This window comes from Nannospalax galili, unplaced genomic scaffold (genome assembly GCF_000622305.1).
Source record: "Nannospalax galili isolate Female #2095 unplaced genomic scaffold, S.galili_v1.0 scaffold278, whole genome shotgun sequence".
Lineage (NCBI taxonomy): Eukaryota > Metazoa > Chordata > Mammalia > Rodentia > Spalacidae > Nannospalax > Nannospalax galili.
The window spans coordinates 14,148,817-14,163,691 of record NW_008347536.1 but is presented as its reverse complement, the minus strand read 5'-3'; positions in this window follow the sequence as shown (position 1 = coordinate 14,163,691).

Here is a 14,875-nt window from a genome sequence, read left to right as displayed (position 1 = left end):
CAACACACTCATACACATAAAAGTAATTTACAAAAGAGGCTTTCAGAGGGCTAAGGAGAGGGCTCAGTGGGTAAAGTGCTTGCTGCACAAGCATGAAGATCTGAGTTTGGGTCCCCAGCAACCATATTGAAGTTGAGCACAGCTGCCTATGTCTGTAACCCCAGCCCTGGGGGATAGGGACAGATGGATCTTTAAGAAATTGCTCTCTGTACTGCTATTTCTGTAAGTTATTTTGTCTTCAGATTTCTATCTTTTGCCTGTGTTGTGAAATAATATAACAGTCTGAGGGAGATTCTTACTTAGAGCCTCTTCCCCCTGTGCCCAGTTATTTCAGTTCAAAGCGTCAGTGTACTTACCTTTCTAGATATCTTTTTGTTGTTTGTTTGGTTTTTAGGGTTTTTTTCATTTTGATTTGGTTTGGTTCTTTTGATGCTGTTATATTTTTGACAAGGTCTCCCTAGCCCCACCCCCTGGAACTCACTATGTAGGCCAAGCTGGCCTTGATCTCATAGAGATCAGCCTGCCTCTGCCTCCTGAGTTCTGGGATTGAAGATGTGCTCCACCATGCCCAACTCTGGCCTTCATTATAGCCACAGGTGATATTGTTTTTCCCAATAAAGCAGAATCAGGAAGCCACTAGGGGTTTCTGAGAAAATATTGGCTTTCTTGAGGTATTTTCCTTTCTACCGTCTTCCTCCATCTGCTTCACTTGTGAAAGCTGGACACAAGCTAGAGATGAATCCCTGCTTGGCTGCATGAGGTGACAAGCCTGACAACAGAACTAGCAGCCCAAGGATTGTGGAGGGGCCAACAGAAGGAGCCTGGATGTCAGTGCCCTCATTCTGCTGGAGTTGTGTATGCCTTAAATCTCTGTGCTTTTTAATTCTTTTGTTCAATTTTGGAATTATTTACAAATTTTCTATTTTATGTGTATGAGTGTATTGCCTGGGTGTAAGTGTACCCATGTCATGCAGTGCCCATGGAGGTCAGAAGAGGGTGTCAGATTCCCTGGAACTGCAGTTACGAATGGCTGTTAGCTGCCATGTGGGTGCTGGGAACCGAACCCTAGTCCTCTGCAAGAGTAGCCAGTGCTGAGCCATAGCTCCAGCCCCAAGGAATTTTTTTTAATGACAGAAAAGCAATGTATTTTTTGTTGCATCGCTTTCATGTGGCTTGTAGCCAAATAAAAATCCCAGTGGAGATAGATGCGGCTCTAATTTTTCCCATGTTTCTTTAAGAATATTCTTTGAGCAGTGTGTCCTTTCCTTGCTAGGCAACAATGCTTCCTCTAGCACACAAGTTTTTGTACCCAAGCGGGTCTGTTTATAAACTCTATATTCTGTTTCATTGGTCTATTTGTGTATTCCTGGCCAAATGATATAAATTATAGTACATGTTAATATTTAACAGCATCTCTCCTCCTTTTCCTCTTTCTTTTCTTTCTCCTTCTCTTCATCCTCTTCCTCTCCTTCTTTCCTTCTATTTTGTTATTCCTTTTTCACAAATATTTCTGAGTATTAAGTGGCAGCAATGTTTGGTGCGCTATGATACAAAATTGAACAAAGTAAGCCACATCTGTGCTCTCATGTTCCTTACATTGTGCTGGAAGTTTGCCTTTAGTCAGTCCATATTAATTTTAAAATCACTTTGAAAACTTTCATGGAAAACAGTTTTATGAACCGTTTCCTGGGATTGCATTCAACTTATCGAATATTTAAGAATTTCCAAATTCTGATTTTTTAGATATTCTGTTCTTTTGGTTCTTGTATGCTCTGTAACTAGTGTTATCTTTTTAACTTTTAAAAATATTACATTTTAAATTTATTTTAAATGTGTATGTGCATGTCCTGCAGGGGGGCTTGTACATGCTATGGCACACATATAGAGGTCAGAGGACAACTTGTAAGAGTTGGTTCTCTCCTTTCACCATGTGGTCCTAGGGACTGAACTCAGGGGCAAACACCTTTATTTGCCGAGCCATCTTACTAACTCTTTTTAACTTCTTAATTAATTAATTTTTTTAAGAGAGGAAGGGTTTATTCAGTTTGCAAGTCTGGGTTACAGTCCCTCATTATAGGGAAGGCAAGGCAGGAACTTGAAGCAGCCAGTCACATCATACCCACAGCCAAGAGCACTGAGCATCAAGGCATGAGTGCTTATTGCTCGGCTTGATTTCTCTACTCTTCTACAGTCCAGAGCCCCGAACCAGGAAATGATGCCTCTTACTTTCAGGCTAGATCTTCCTACATCAATTTACATAACCAGGACAGTGCCCACAGACATACCCATCCTGATCTAGCCAATCTCTCAATGAGACACTTTTTCCAAATGATTCTAGATTGTGTCAAATCAGCAAGTAAAATCAGCCATCCCATTGAACATGGTGGAAAGATGCTTCTCCAAGTCAAACTACTGAACTGACCTCAAACAGAAACAATGGATGTGGAGAACAGAGTTGACCCAATTGGTTGTGAGACAGATGCATGCTTTGAATTAACTTTTTATTTTTAAAAATAGATAGAGGCTTGTGCATCACTAAAACAGCATGGGAAGGTCCATGGTACCCATCACTCAGGTATCCCTAATGGTGATGTATTAATTATAGCATAATATCAAAACAAAGATATTGGCTTCGGTCCCATACAGGTAACTAGACTGCAGACTTTACTTGGATGTCACCTGATGGTCCATGCTTTTTGTAGGCATGTCTTCCTGTACCGTCTTATGACATTTCCTCCCATCTACAGACTGACATAATCAGTGATCAGTGTCACAATCAATATACAGAACTGTTTTGTCACCACCTGGAAATCTCCTGACTACCTCTTTCTAGTCATACTCTCCCCAATGACCATAGTGTCCCCACCAACCATTCAGCTGTTCTCCAACTATAAAATTTTGATGTTTGGGGAGAATATTATATAGATGCAGTTATCATACATGCAAGTTTTGAGGTTGACTTTACTAATCGAAGATCCATCCACACTGTCACATGTATCAAGAATTTATTACTCTTTGTTGCTGAGTAGTATTCCATTGTCTAGATATACTATATTTTCCCTAACCATTCACCTATTTATGAACATTCAGGTTGTTTCTAATTTAGGTATATTAAGGTATTGTACTTCTGTGAATGTTCATGTAAAACTTTTTCTGTAAACGTGTTCATTTCTGTAGGATAAATGCTCAGGAGTACAATCGCCAAGTTCTATAGTATGCATGTTTAACTTTTGAAGAAACAGTCAAATTGACTTCCAAAGTGACTATATTGTTTTACATTCCCAATAGATGAGAGATCAAGATTCTCTACCCCCTTGTTAGCATTGAAAAGCACCAGTGAATTTTATTTTACCCATTGCAATAGATGTATATTAATGTGCTAGTCAGCTTTCTGTGACTGTGATAAAACGAGGTAATCACCTTACAAAGAGGAAAGGTGTATTTTGGCCCACAGTGTCATAGGTTTCAGACCATTGTTACTTGGTTCTCTTGCTTTTGAGGCTGTTGTGAGGCAGCACAACATGGCAGGGAGCCCATAGCAGAAGACACCTGATCACCTCATGGAGCTGATAAGCAGAGAGAGAGAGAGAGAGAGAGAGAGAGAGAGAGAGAGAGAATGAGAAGGTTCCAGTATTCCTAGGACATGCCTCCAATATCCTAACTTCCTCACACAAAGCTCCATGTCTTCAACGTTCTGCCAGCTCCCAATAGTGCAATGTCTAGGAATCAGACTTTCAATACATGGGTTTTGGGGGGACAGTCAAGATCCAAACTATAACATTTATCATTATTTACTGTGCATTCCCTTAATGTTTGTCATGTCGAACATTTTTCCAGTATTTCCTTGAAAGCACATGTTTTTAAAAAATATTTTATTATTTTTTGTGTGTGAGTGTATTGCCTGCATGTATGTAGGTGCACTCATGTGGTACAATGCCTGTGGAGATCAGAAGAGGGCATCAGATCCCCTAGAATTGGAGTTACAGACAGGTGTTAGCTGCCATGTGGTGCTGGGAATTGAATTGGGGTCCTCTGCAAGAGCAGCCAGTGCTCTTAACCTCTCCAGCCCCAAAAGGACATATTTTTAAAATTGCATCCATCATTTATAATTGTAATTGTAGGTGTGGTGGTTCATCATGCCAACTTGTCTGGATTTAGAATCACCTAGGTAACACCTCTGGGTGTGTCTGTGGTGGTGTTTTCTGAGAGGTTTCACTGAGGAGGGAAGATCCATCCTGGGTATGGGTTGCCCCATCCCATGGGTCCCAGAACTATAGAAAGGAAAAAAGAAGAAAGCAAGCTGAACACCAGCATTCCTCTCTGCTTCCTGACTGTGGGTGCAATGTGGCCAGTCACCACACCTTCTCTGCCATGAGGGGCTGTACCCTCAAATATGAGCCAGAATAAACCCCTTTTCCTTAAGTTGGTTTTATTGGGTATTTTGTCACAGCAATGAGAAAAGTAATTCAACATGGTTGAATTCAACATTATTGTTGAATTTTTTGCATACACTGATCTTTTCTCAGAGACCTTATGAAACTCCTTAGATATGTTATAGATTGCCTTAAATTTATTGTTCACATAAATGACATTTCTTATCCTTTCTCGTTTTTATACTCTTCATTTCTTTCTTTTATCCAATTTCCCTTACTGTAGCTCTAGAATTATTGTTTCTAACTTTAATAATAAGAGCTTTCCAGTAACTCACCACTAAGCAGGATGTTGACTTTTGACATAAAATATTTAGAAACTATCCATCAACTTTTATTTGAGTCAGAAAACCTTGTAAAAAATCAAGAACAGATGATGAATTTATAAAATGCTTTTCCAGGCTCTTTATGGATGATCATATCTTCTCCACTCTGATTTGTCAACATATTTCATTATAAGAACATTTGATTGTAGCATTTCAGAATTCCATTTATTAAAATGCTAAGGACCTTTTTGTATTAATATTCATAGCTAAGCTTGATCCAGTCTTTTGTTTTTGCTGCACTTTTTCATCTGCTGCCCAGCAGTGTTATGATGACTTTAAAGAAAGCTTGGAGGTCCTTTCCTTTACTGTGCTCTGTGGCGGTGCAAACAGAATTAGATTTGCACTTTTCCAGTTGACCTGACATAATTCACCTGTGAATCACCCATTCCTGGGGCTCCTAGTCTACCTGCCAGAGGGATCTTGTCTTTCCTCTGCTGACGACCCTTCTGTGGCTTCCCACCGCTCCTAGAACAAAATCTAGATTCCTAACTGTGACTCTCGAGACCCTGCATGACGTTGCTCAGGTGTGGGAGCATCTCTCTCGATCTGTTGCTCTCTCCTCAAGTCTCCTGCAGTCACTGTGCTCCACTCGCCCCACCGCCTTTCTGTTGTTGCTGAAACACATCAGGATTCTCGCAGTCTCCACCTGGAATGTTCTTCTTTCAGCTCTTTGGTAGACCAGCTTTTCTCATCCCCTGGGTCTTGCTTAATAGCATATCTCCAGACACACCTTCCTTACATGTCTTAACTAAAGTAAGGACCCTCAGTCCTTTTTTTGTCACTGTTTCTTTAATGTGTTTGTCATTGTACTCTAGAATTTACCTTGCTCATTTAAAAAACTTGTTTGCTGTGTAACACACCACCTACCACCCTACTGTTAGCCACAAAGTTCTCTAGTTCCCCAGGATCTTCCCTGTCCTATTTACTCTTCCCATTCCTAGAGTATATTTGAAACCAGGCAGATAGAAAAGAAAATGTTGAATGAATGAATCAATTAGAGGGCAAGTGAAGGGACCATTGGGAAGAAGAGCCGTACCATTTTCAGAGAGAGAGAGAGAGAGAGAGAGAGAGAGAGAGAGAGAGAGAGGAGGAAATGGCTAGGGTAGCATTTCAGGTTTGGTTTTGATGATGGCACAGGAGCCAAGTGAGAAGTCATGTGAGGCATTTGGAGACATAGGATGGAGGGAAAGGGAGAGGGTTGGCCATGTAGATTTGCAAGTTACCCTTAACTTTTTATTAATGTATTTATTCACCTACTCTCTCTTCTGTCAGCCCATCTCTCTTTATCCATCCATGCATTCATTCACTGGTTCACCCAATGAACTTCTGAGAAAATCATGAGCCCAGCCCTGAACACTGTGGATACACTGACCGACAGACAGACTCTGCCGACTAGAGAGTGCAGTCTGGAGGGAGTAGCCCTGATGGTGAGTGCTGCTGTGAGGGAGCCTCCGTGCATTACAGAGCTCGTAGTTGAAAATGTGGGCATGAAAACAGAAGAGTTAACCCTGAGGGACTTCCAGGAATTAAGAAGCAATGGAGATGAGGCACTTGCAAGAGCTGACAAGCAAAGGAAAAGGTGGGTCAGGCCAATAAGATGGAAAACAAGAGAGAAAAAACCTGGACTGTATAGTCAGTGAGGTATGACCAGTTTCTTAGCAGCTGGATATCTTGGGAAAAATGGTTATCTGTCTGAGCTTCAGTTTTCTTCTCTGAAAAAGAGATGATAGCATTAACCTCATAGCACTTTCGTGGGATAAGTCCTGCCGATGCACAACAGGTGCAGATAGTGGTTGGATAAGGGTGATGGTAATAGTAGTGGTAGAGATGCTACCACTGCTGACAGTGGTGGTGATGGAGGCAATGGTAGAGGTGGTGATGGTAGTGGTGATCTTATGGTGGTGGTGATGGTCATAGTAGCAGAGATGGGGTGGTTGTGGTGGTGTTAGAAATGGCTGTGATCATGGTGGTGGTGATGTAGTGATAATGGGGGTGGTGATAGAGGTGGAGGTGATGGTAGTGGTGGTGATGGGATAGTGGTGGTGGTAACAATAATGGTGATCTTATAGTGGTGGTGATGGTCATGGTGGTGGAGATGGGGTCATTGTGGTGGAGACTGGTGATTGCGAGAGTAGTGATGATGTTTGTGGTAGTAGTAATGGTGGTGGTGATGATGGACATTGGGTGGTGGTGGTAGTGGCAATGGGATGGTCATGGTGGTGTAGAGATGGTAATAGTGACGATTTGATGGTGGTGATGGTGGTTGTGATGATGGAGATGGTGATAGCAGTGGTAATAATGGTAGTGGTGGTAAAACTATTATGGTAGAGGTGGTGTTGGCGGTGGTAGTAATGGATAATGGTGGTAACCATTATGGTAATGGTGATGATGATGATCATGGTAGTGGTGGTGATAGTGGTGATGATACTGGTGATGGTGGTGGTAGTGATAGTGATGAGGTGATGATGGTGGCAGCAGAAGTAATGGATCGTGTTGGTAACAATTATGATGATAGTGATGATGGTGGTTGGTGTGGTGGTGGTGGTGGTGGTAGTGATAGTGATGAAGATGGTGATGTGGTGGTGATGCTGATGTTGATAGTAGCAGTGGTAATGGTGGAGGGTGATGTGATGGTGGTGCAGGTGATAGTGCTCATGAGGGTGGTGATGGAAATTCCTTTAGAGATCCTGTTCCTTATTTTCAAGCAGGGATACATTGTCCATGGCTATGTGAACAGCATATGAAAATTTGGTGAAACAAGTGCTGCCATATTTTGTAGGATGGCTACAGTATGAACAGAAACTGGACACCAGTCATCCACTTTCTGTAAGGAAAATGCATTAGCTGAAATCCATTAAATTGGTTTGCTGACATAGACGTTTTCATGATGAGTGTTCAAATTAAGTATCTACAAGATTTTTTTCTATTTTAAAAACTAGGCTGTCTCATTGAACTTAAATAGTAGGGTCAAATGCAATGGGCAGGGGAAGTAGTTTTTCATTAGTCAATTTGCACTTGATGAATATGAGAGAGCACAGCCTTGAAGCCTGGCCCAGACAAGTACATGATGCCTTTTGCAGCTCTGCAGAAGGATAGGGAACCAGAGGTACTGGGGGTAGTGAAGAGAGAGCAGGGGCTGCTGGGAAAAGAGAAACACCTCTGCCAGGCAGGCTGACTGAGAACATCACTCCATAAAGCCCCCAGAACTGTGCCCAGCTCACATCAGCCGTGAGGCGCACACATCTTCTAGTCTTTCTCATTTAGGATCAGCCTCCAGGGTGCTCTCATGCCAAGGACCACTGAAATGGGGAAGGAAGCCCAGCTAAGGTTGGCCAAACTCAGTGACTGAGCAGACTGTGGCCAAAAATAGCTGGAGGGGAGGAAACCATTGTCTATCACATGAGCCAAGGCCTTCTGATCCCAACCCTGCCACTCACCGCATCTTCTAGCTCTGAGAATTTAGGACACTAAAAACAAGACCAAAGTGTGTGAGAGCTAGTGCTTCTGGTCTCTCCATGTAGCTCAGGGACTTGAAGTCTCAGAGGAGTCAGATTTCAAGAGACCTGGAACTGAGCCAGCATCACTGGGTCAAGCAGGGGCAAGAGAAGACAGCAGATGGTACAGGCTAGAGCTCAGAATTTCCCAGATTCCTCTGGAGCAGAAGTCTTCTTCTCATACCAAACCTCTGTCCCCGTTTTTCTCCCGGCCCAGGACCTTTAGGAAGCAAACCAAGTGTAGCTATGCTGCCCAGGAATGTGAGGTGCTAGAACCCTACCTTCCCCAGCCACCAGCTTTGATGTGATACAGCACTAAGGCCTTTGGGGTCCAGGCCTCTTGAAGAGACTTGGGGTCCTTTAATAGTCTCATAACTTCAAATTCATATGCTTTTCAAGAACTTACACAAATATTTAAGCCCTGAGAAGAATGTTCTGGTACCAAAATGTGAGCAGCAAAACAGCCCCTTTAAAATAAATATACATTTGGACTGGAGAGATGGTTCAGTCAGTAAAGTGCTTGCTGTGCAAACAGATCTTCAGCACCCATGTAAAAAATCCAAGCACTGTGGTACATGTCTGTAATCCCTGCACTGGGGAGGAGACAAGCTAGCTGAATCAGGGAGCTCCAAGTTCAGTGAAAGATGTACACATACATATACCACACATACCCCCAAGTAGATAACAAATAAATAAATAAATAAATAAATAAATACACATTTTATTAATTGTCTACAAATGCAGTATTATGCCAACTAACCCAGGGGATCCCAGATCAACTCTGACTCAATTATTATATATCTAAATTCAAGTTACAAAAACAAAACAAATCGTGCACTCTTTCCAAAACTCTAGATGATCAAAATCCTTTTAAAGCATTTACTACGGTGAATGGTATTTAATGCTGGAGCCATTTATTATGCTTGTCGTGCTGAGAATGGGCCTCTGGTTTAGGAAGGCCTCAGATGAACTCTGCTGGCCCGGCAGAGCAAGATCCCTCAGGTCACAGCAGTGCCTGTGGAAGGAAGCAGCTGCAGCTGATTTCCCAGGGAAACTGAGGGTCACAGTTGAGCAGGCAGGGCTGCGCTGGGGTTATTGTCACCAGCAACTGTGGTCTCTTAGGAAACGTTGTGAAGGCCAAAGGTGAAAGGGACCCACCGCTGCACACAGACAAAAGCCCATCTGTGCCCTCCTCTGCCTAAGCATATGAGCAACACTTGCAGGCTTAGGTTCTAGAAACTTCCTATGGTTACTGCAGTGAGGAAGAGGGACTGGATGGGACTTGGAGGCTGAAAGAGTAGGAAAGAGGTCATAGCAAGGTCTAGTGAGGCAGTGGTAGGGGTGGATGGTAATATGGGATGGAGAGACAGAAGAAGAAAGATTTAAGAGCTGTGCCTCAGGTAGAAATAACTGGACCTTCTAAGGAAATGAATGTGGGAGCTAAAGAGATGACAGAAAAGTAATTGCTGTGCAAGCATGAGGACCTGAGTTCAGATCATCAACTTTCATGTAAAAATCTGGGCATGCACATGATTCCAGTGCTAAGGAGGGTCCCTGGGGCTGGCTAGTCAGACAGTCTAGTGTAACTGGTGAGCTCCAGTAAGAGAGCCTGTCTCAAAATATAACATGGAGAATGATAAAGGAAAACACCCAATGTCAACCTCTGGCCTCTACACATGAGTATGCACACACACATATGCATACACATGAACATGTATACACATATATCTGAAAAAAGGGAGAACAGAATATGGAGTAAAGAAGGAGGAGGAATTTGAGTCACCCACCCTAGAGCCCTCAGTTGCAGGACAGATGGATGGTGGCACCACCCAGAGCCAGGAAGGACAGAGACAGCAAATGTCAGTTTCGGGCATCAAAGGATTGAAGAGATTATGAGGTATCTGATGAAACCTATACAAGATGCAGTGTTTTTCTGCTGTCAAGACACAAGCCCAAGGTACAGGGGACAGAGGAGGGCACTCCCAGATTCATAGGACACAGGTTTATTTCTCTGGAGGGCTACAGAGCACAGCCCTGTGTCACTATGTCCATCACTCATACTATCCACCAGACCTCTGTGGATGCTCATGGTCTGCAGATGCTCATGGTCTGCAGGTAGTGAAACAGGACTGTGGAGTAGGAAGGGCTCCCCACATTGAGGGCTCAGCTTCTCCCCTCCCACCTGTCAGGTCACAGCAGGCTTCTGGGGGGAAATGGTGTTTGGTTTCAAAGGTAGGCCAGGAGCCATGCAGAAATGATGATGATGATTTTGCTAAGAGAGAGAAAGAGAAAAAATTCCTTGAGAACTGATCCAACAGTGGGGCCTGAGGAGGGGCCGTCATCACTCCTGGGCTGCTGTAATAAGTGTCCTCAAACAATACAGACTGATTCTTTCACTGTTCTGCAGGCCAGTAGTTGAGAAGTCAGTGTCCAGGATTGTTAATCCTGATTGTGAACCCGACTGGATTTAGAATCACCTAGGAAACGCACCTCTGGGTGTGTCTATGAGGGCATTTCCAGAGGGGGTTAACTGAGGGGGAAGACTCATTTGAATGTGGGTGGAAAAATCCCATATGCTGGGGTTCCAGGCTGAGGAAAAAGTATAAAAGAAAAAGGAGAAAGCGAGCTGAGCAGGCACTTTCATCCCCGTTTCCTTACTGTGACCAGCTGCCTCGTGTTCCCTCACCATGCCTTCCTACCATGATGGACTATATTCCCTAACTCTGTCCATAATAACCCTTTCCTTCTTTAAGTGGCTTTTGTTGTTGTCATTGTTTTGTTTTGTTTGTCACAGCTACAAGAAAAGTAACCAATGTAGTGTCATGGGGCTAAAATCAAGGTGTGTCAGCAAGGCAGTTCCTCTGAGTGCTCTGTGAAGGACTATCATGCTACCTTGTTTAGTTTCTCCATAGGGTCCCTTCCTTATGTTCAAAGAGCTTTGCCCCAGCTTCCCTTCCATCTCCATGTATCCTTCTCCTGTGTCTCTGGCCCTCCATTGCCCTCTTACAAGGATCACTGTGATTACATCAGGTACAACCATCAGTGTAGGGCGATGTGAGATAACGTCAAACTCTTTCCTCTAGTCACTTGCTATATCCCTCTTGCCATATAAAGCATTGTTCATAGTTTGGGGGACATCTTGGGTAGGAGGACGTTCAGCCTTTCTTCATGCATACCCAGTGCATATATCACTACCAGGATAGGAAGAGCTACACTGGGCTGTGGGACCTTGTGTGGCCCAATATGCAGGCTCTACAGATACCTCTGTGGTAATGCTTGGGTCTATCAGTTGTACCGAAGCAGTTAGGCAAACAAGGTCATGAACAGCAAGGCTGAGTGGTGCTAAAGGCTTTTTACAGAAGGATATGTCAGAGCCTTTACATGCTGTGCACTCTGACTTAAACTCACAGAACCTTACTGAGACAATAGCATTTCACAGAACACAGTTTGGACGCTGCTACATCGACCAGCCTGCTGCACTCAGTGGTCAGCCTGAAAAGGAGGAACACATCTCCCAGGTGCTAGGTGAACAGAGGTCGGTGAGTTAGAGAATCCTGTTTGCTGCTTCAAAGGAGTTCACCTTACATTGTAAAAAAGAGAAATGCGGGGCTGGAGAGATGGCTCTGTGGCTAAGAGCACTGGCTGCTCTTGCAGAGGACCTGGGTTCTGTTCCCAGCACCCGTATGACAGCCAACAATTGGAATTGAGAACTTGGAAGTCATCATTCCTATCAGGAGCAAGGTCACCTATGGAGAGTGTAAGAGTTAAAAGCCAGGACCCAGGTGCGCTCAAAATTATCTCATTACAACAAAGAAACAAAAACCAGAGAAAGGTGTCATTGTGTAAAGAGCCAAAGAGATTGACACCTCTGAGTTGAAAGTTTCCTCCTCTGGAAAACGAGGTTATTCCTCGAATTCACAGTGCTACACTCCAAAGTGTACCCGACGGCTGAGGGCAGGGGCCCAGAATCTTCCATCCTGAGAAGGCCTGGAGATGGACAGGTAGCTAGCTCTTCTCTAACCAAAGCAATCAAGGTGGGATCTGTCAGCCATCTCTCAGAGAGAGATCGGGATAGCTCTGGTTTCTGAGCCATCACCAGCCCCGCCCTCCATCTTGCCCGCAGCTTCTCAGAATGACCAGCAGAGGGAGCGGCTCTCACTCTGCTGACTCCCTCTTCCCGTGTCCCTCGCTCTTCCTTCCTCTGAGTCTTTCATCAGAGCAAGCCTCTCAACTGGTTATTTAATAACATTACCTTATGGAGCAGGAAGGAGGGCTTTCTGTATTTTTTTTTTCACAGAATAGCAAAGATTGTTTATTGAAACGGGGGAAATGGGATGGGCAGCCTAGGGCAACCGACCCAAATAGTATGGGGGCATTCCCCACAGCATCCTGATGAGTATCTTTTGTGGGTTCCCACATTTGTTAGCCCAGGTTGGAACTCAGCCTCCAGACACCCAGGTAAAGCTTCCGGGAGTGTGCGAAAATCCAAAAATCGCAACTCTAGATACAAATTCAGTCTCAGCAGCAGCAAGCACCTGGCTGCAGTCCTTCCTTTGTTTTGTCATCATCTGTTTGGCGATAGAGGATTTCCCTCGGGAAGGGGAAAGGCCACGCGCGGGGGAAGCCCCTCTTCTCCCCACCCCCACACCCCGGCGGCGACACCACGGGGGCGGCGAGACGAACGCAGGGGCTGGGGGGCGCGACGAGACCCGCGATAAGGGACCGGCCCCGGCTCAAGGAAGTTTTTAAAAAGCCTTTGTTTGAGATGGCTTCTTAGCTTTTTTAAAAAAATATTTTATTCATTATTTTTATTTTATGTGAGTGCACCCGTGTGGTGAAATGTCCCGGAGGTCAGAAGAGGGCTTCGGATTCCCCTGGAACTGGAGTTAAGGACGGTTCGTAGCCGCCATGTGGGGGCTGGGAATCTCCTCTGCAAGAGCAGTCAGTGCTTTTAACTGCTGAGCCATCTCTCCAGCTTCAAGCTTCTTAACTTTTTAATTCTTTCTAGTGGTCTTTATAAGAGTTTAGAAACATGACTTATTTGATAATGTTAAATTTGTAAATCTCAGGCAATATGCCAAACTCATTTAAAGATTTTTCTCAAAGTTTTGGAAAGCTGTTACCCGGGATCATGGTATAGTACGACATGACGTTTTTCCTTAATTTTTTTTTTTTTTTTTTCCCTGTGTGGGTTGAAGAGATGGCTCTGGAGTTAAGAGTATTTACTGTTCTTGCAGAAGGACTCACACTTGATTTTCAGCACTCACTCCTGGAAGCTCACAACTCTACAGCTCCAGCCCCAGCTTCAGGTGGGTCCAATGCCTGGGGTCTCTATGGGTACTTGCACTCACGTTCACATACACAATCCCACACACACACACACACACACACACACACACACAATTTTTTTAAATTTAAAAAAATTATAGTGCATATTTAGAGTTATGAAGCTATTATAGCCATGCGTGGTGGTGCATGCTTTTAATCCAAGTTCTCAGGAGGCAGAGGCAGATGGCGCTACGTGAGCTCAAGGCCAGCCTGGTCTATATAGTGAGTTTCAGGCCAGCCAGGGATATAGGGAGACAATGTCTCAAAAAACAAAAAACAAAACAATAAAGATAAGCCATGGACATTATGATTTAATAAGATAATTCTAAAGGGGGAAAAAAAAACCAAATGAAGCAACTCTCTCCCATACCCACAAGGCCAGTAACTTGAGAGGCTGAGGCAGGAGGATTACAGGTTTAAGGCCTACCTGGGTTACAGAGTGAGTTCAGGGCTAACTTGAGCAATTTAGTGGGACTGTGTCTTAAAATACAAAGTAAAAATAGGCCCGGAGCTCTAGTTGAGAGGTAGAATGCTTGTCTAGCATGTGGGAAGCCACAGGTTTAATCCCTAGTAACATAAAAAACTCCTCTTGTTTCTTTGCATTAGATTGCCTCCATGTCAAAGACAGGAGGTTTCTGAGCTCAAGGATTTTACAAATGTTTAAGAAAGAAATTGTGTAGTCAAAGAATGGAAAGTGTGATAAAGGATAAAGAAACTGGAGTTTTCACGGGTAATAAGGTAATAAGGTAATAACACCAAACCTTTAATCTGTATTTAAAAATCAGTGCAAATCAGGGGCTGGAGATATGGCTCAGCAGTTAAGAACACTGGCTGTTCTTGCAGAAGACCCAGGTTCGAATCCCAGCACCCACATGGCAGCTAACAAATGTCTATAACTCCAGTCCCAGGGGATCCGACAGCCTCTTCTGACCTCCATGGGCATTGCACAACATGGGTGCACTTACCTACACGCAGGCAATACATGCATACACATAAAAATAATAAATAAATTTAAAAAAAAATCAGTCCAAGTCAGACATGGTGGTACAATGCCTTTAATCCCAGCACTCAGGAGGCAGAGGGGTGCAGATCTCTGTGAGATTGAGACCAGCTTGGTCTACATAGTGAGTTCCAGGTCAGGTGGGGCTACAGGTAGACTTTGTCTTAAAAAGACCAAAAAAGAAAAAAAAATCAGTTCAGCCCATCTATAACCCTGCCACTTGGGAGCTGATGCAAGAGAATTGAGAATTCAAGGCCAGCTTCATATTGAAGCCACATGGTACATCCCTGCCTGGGG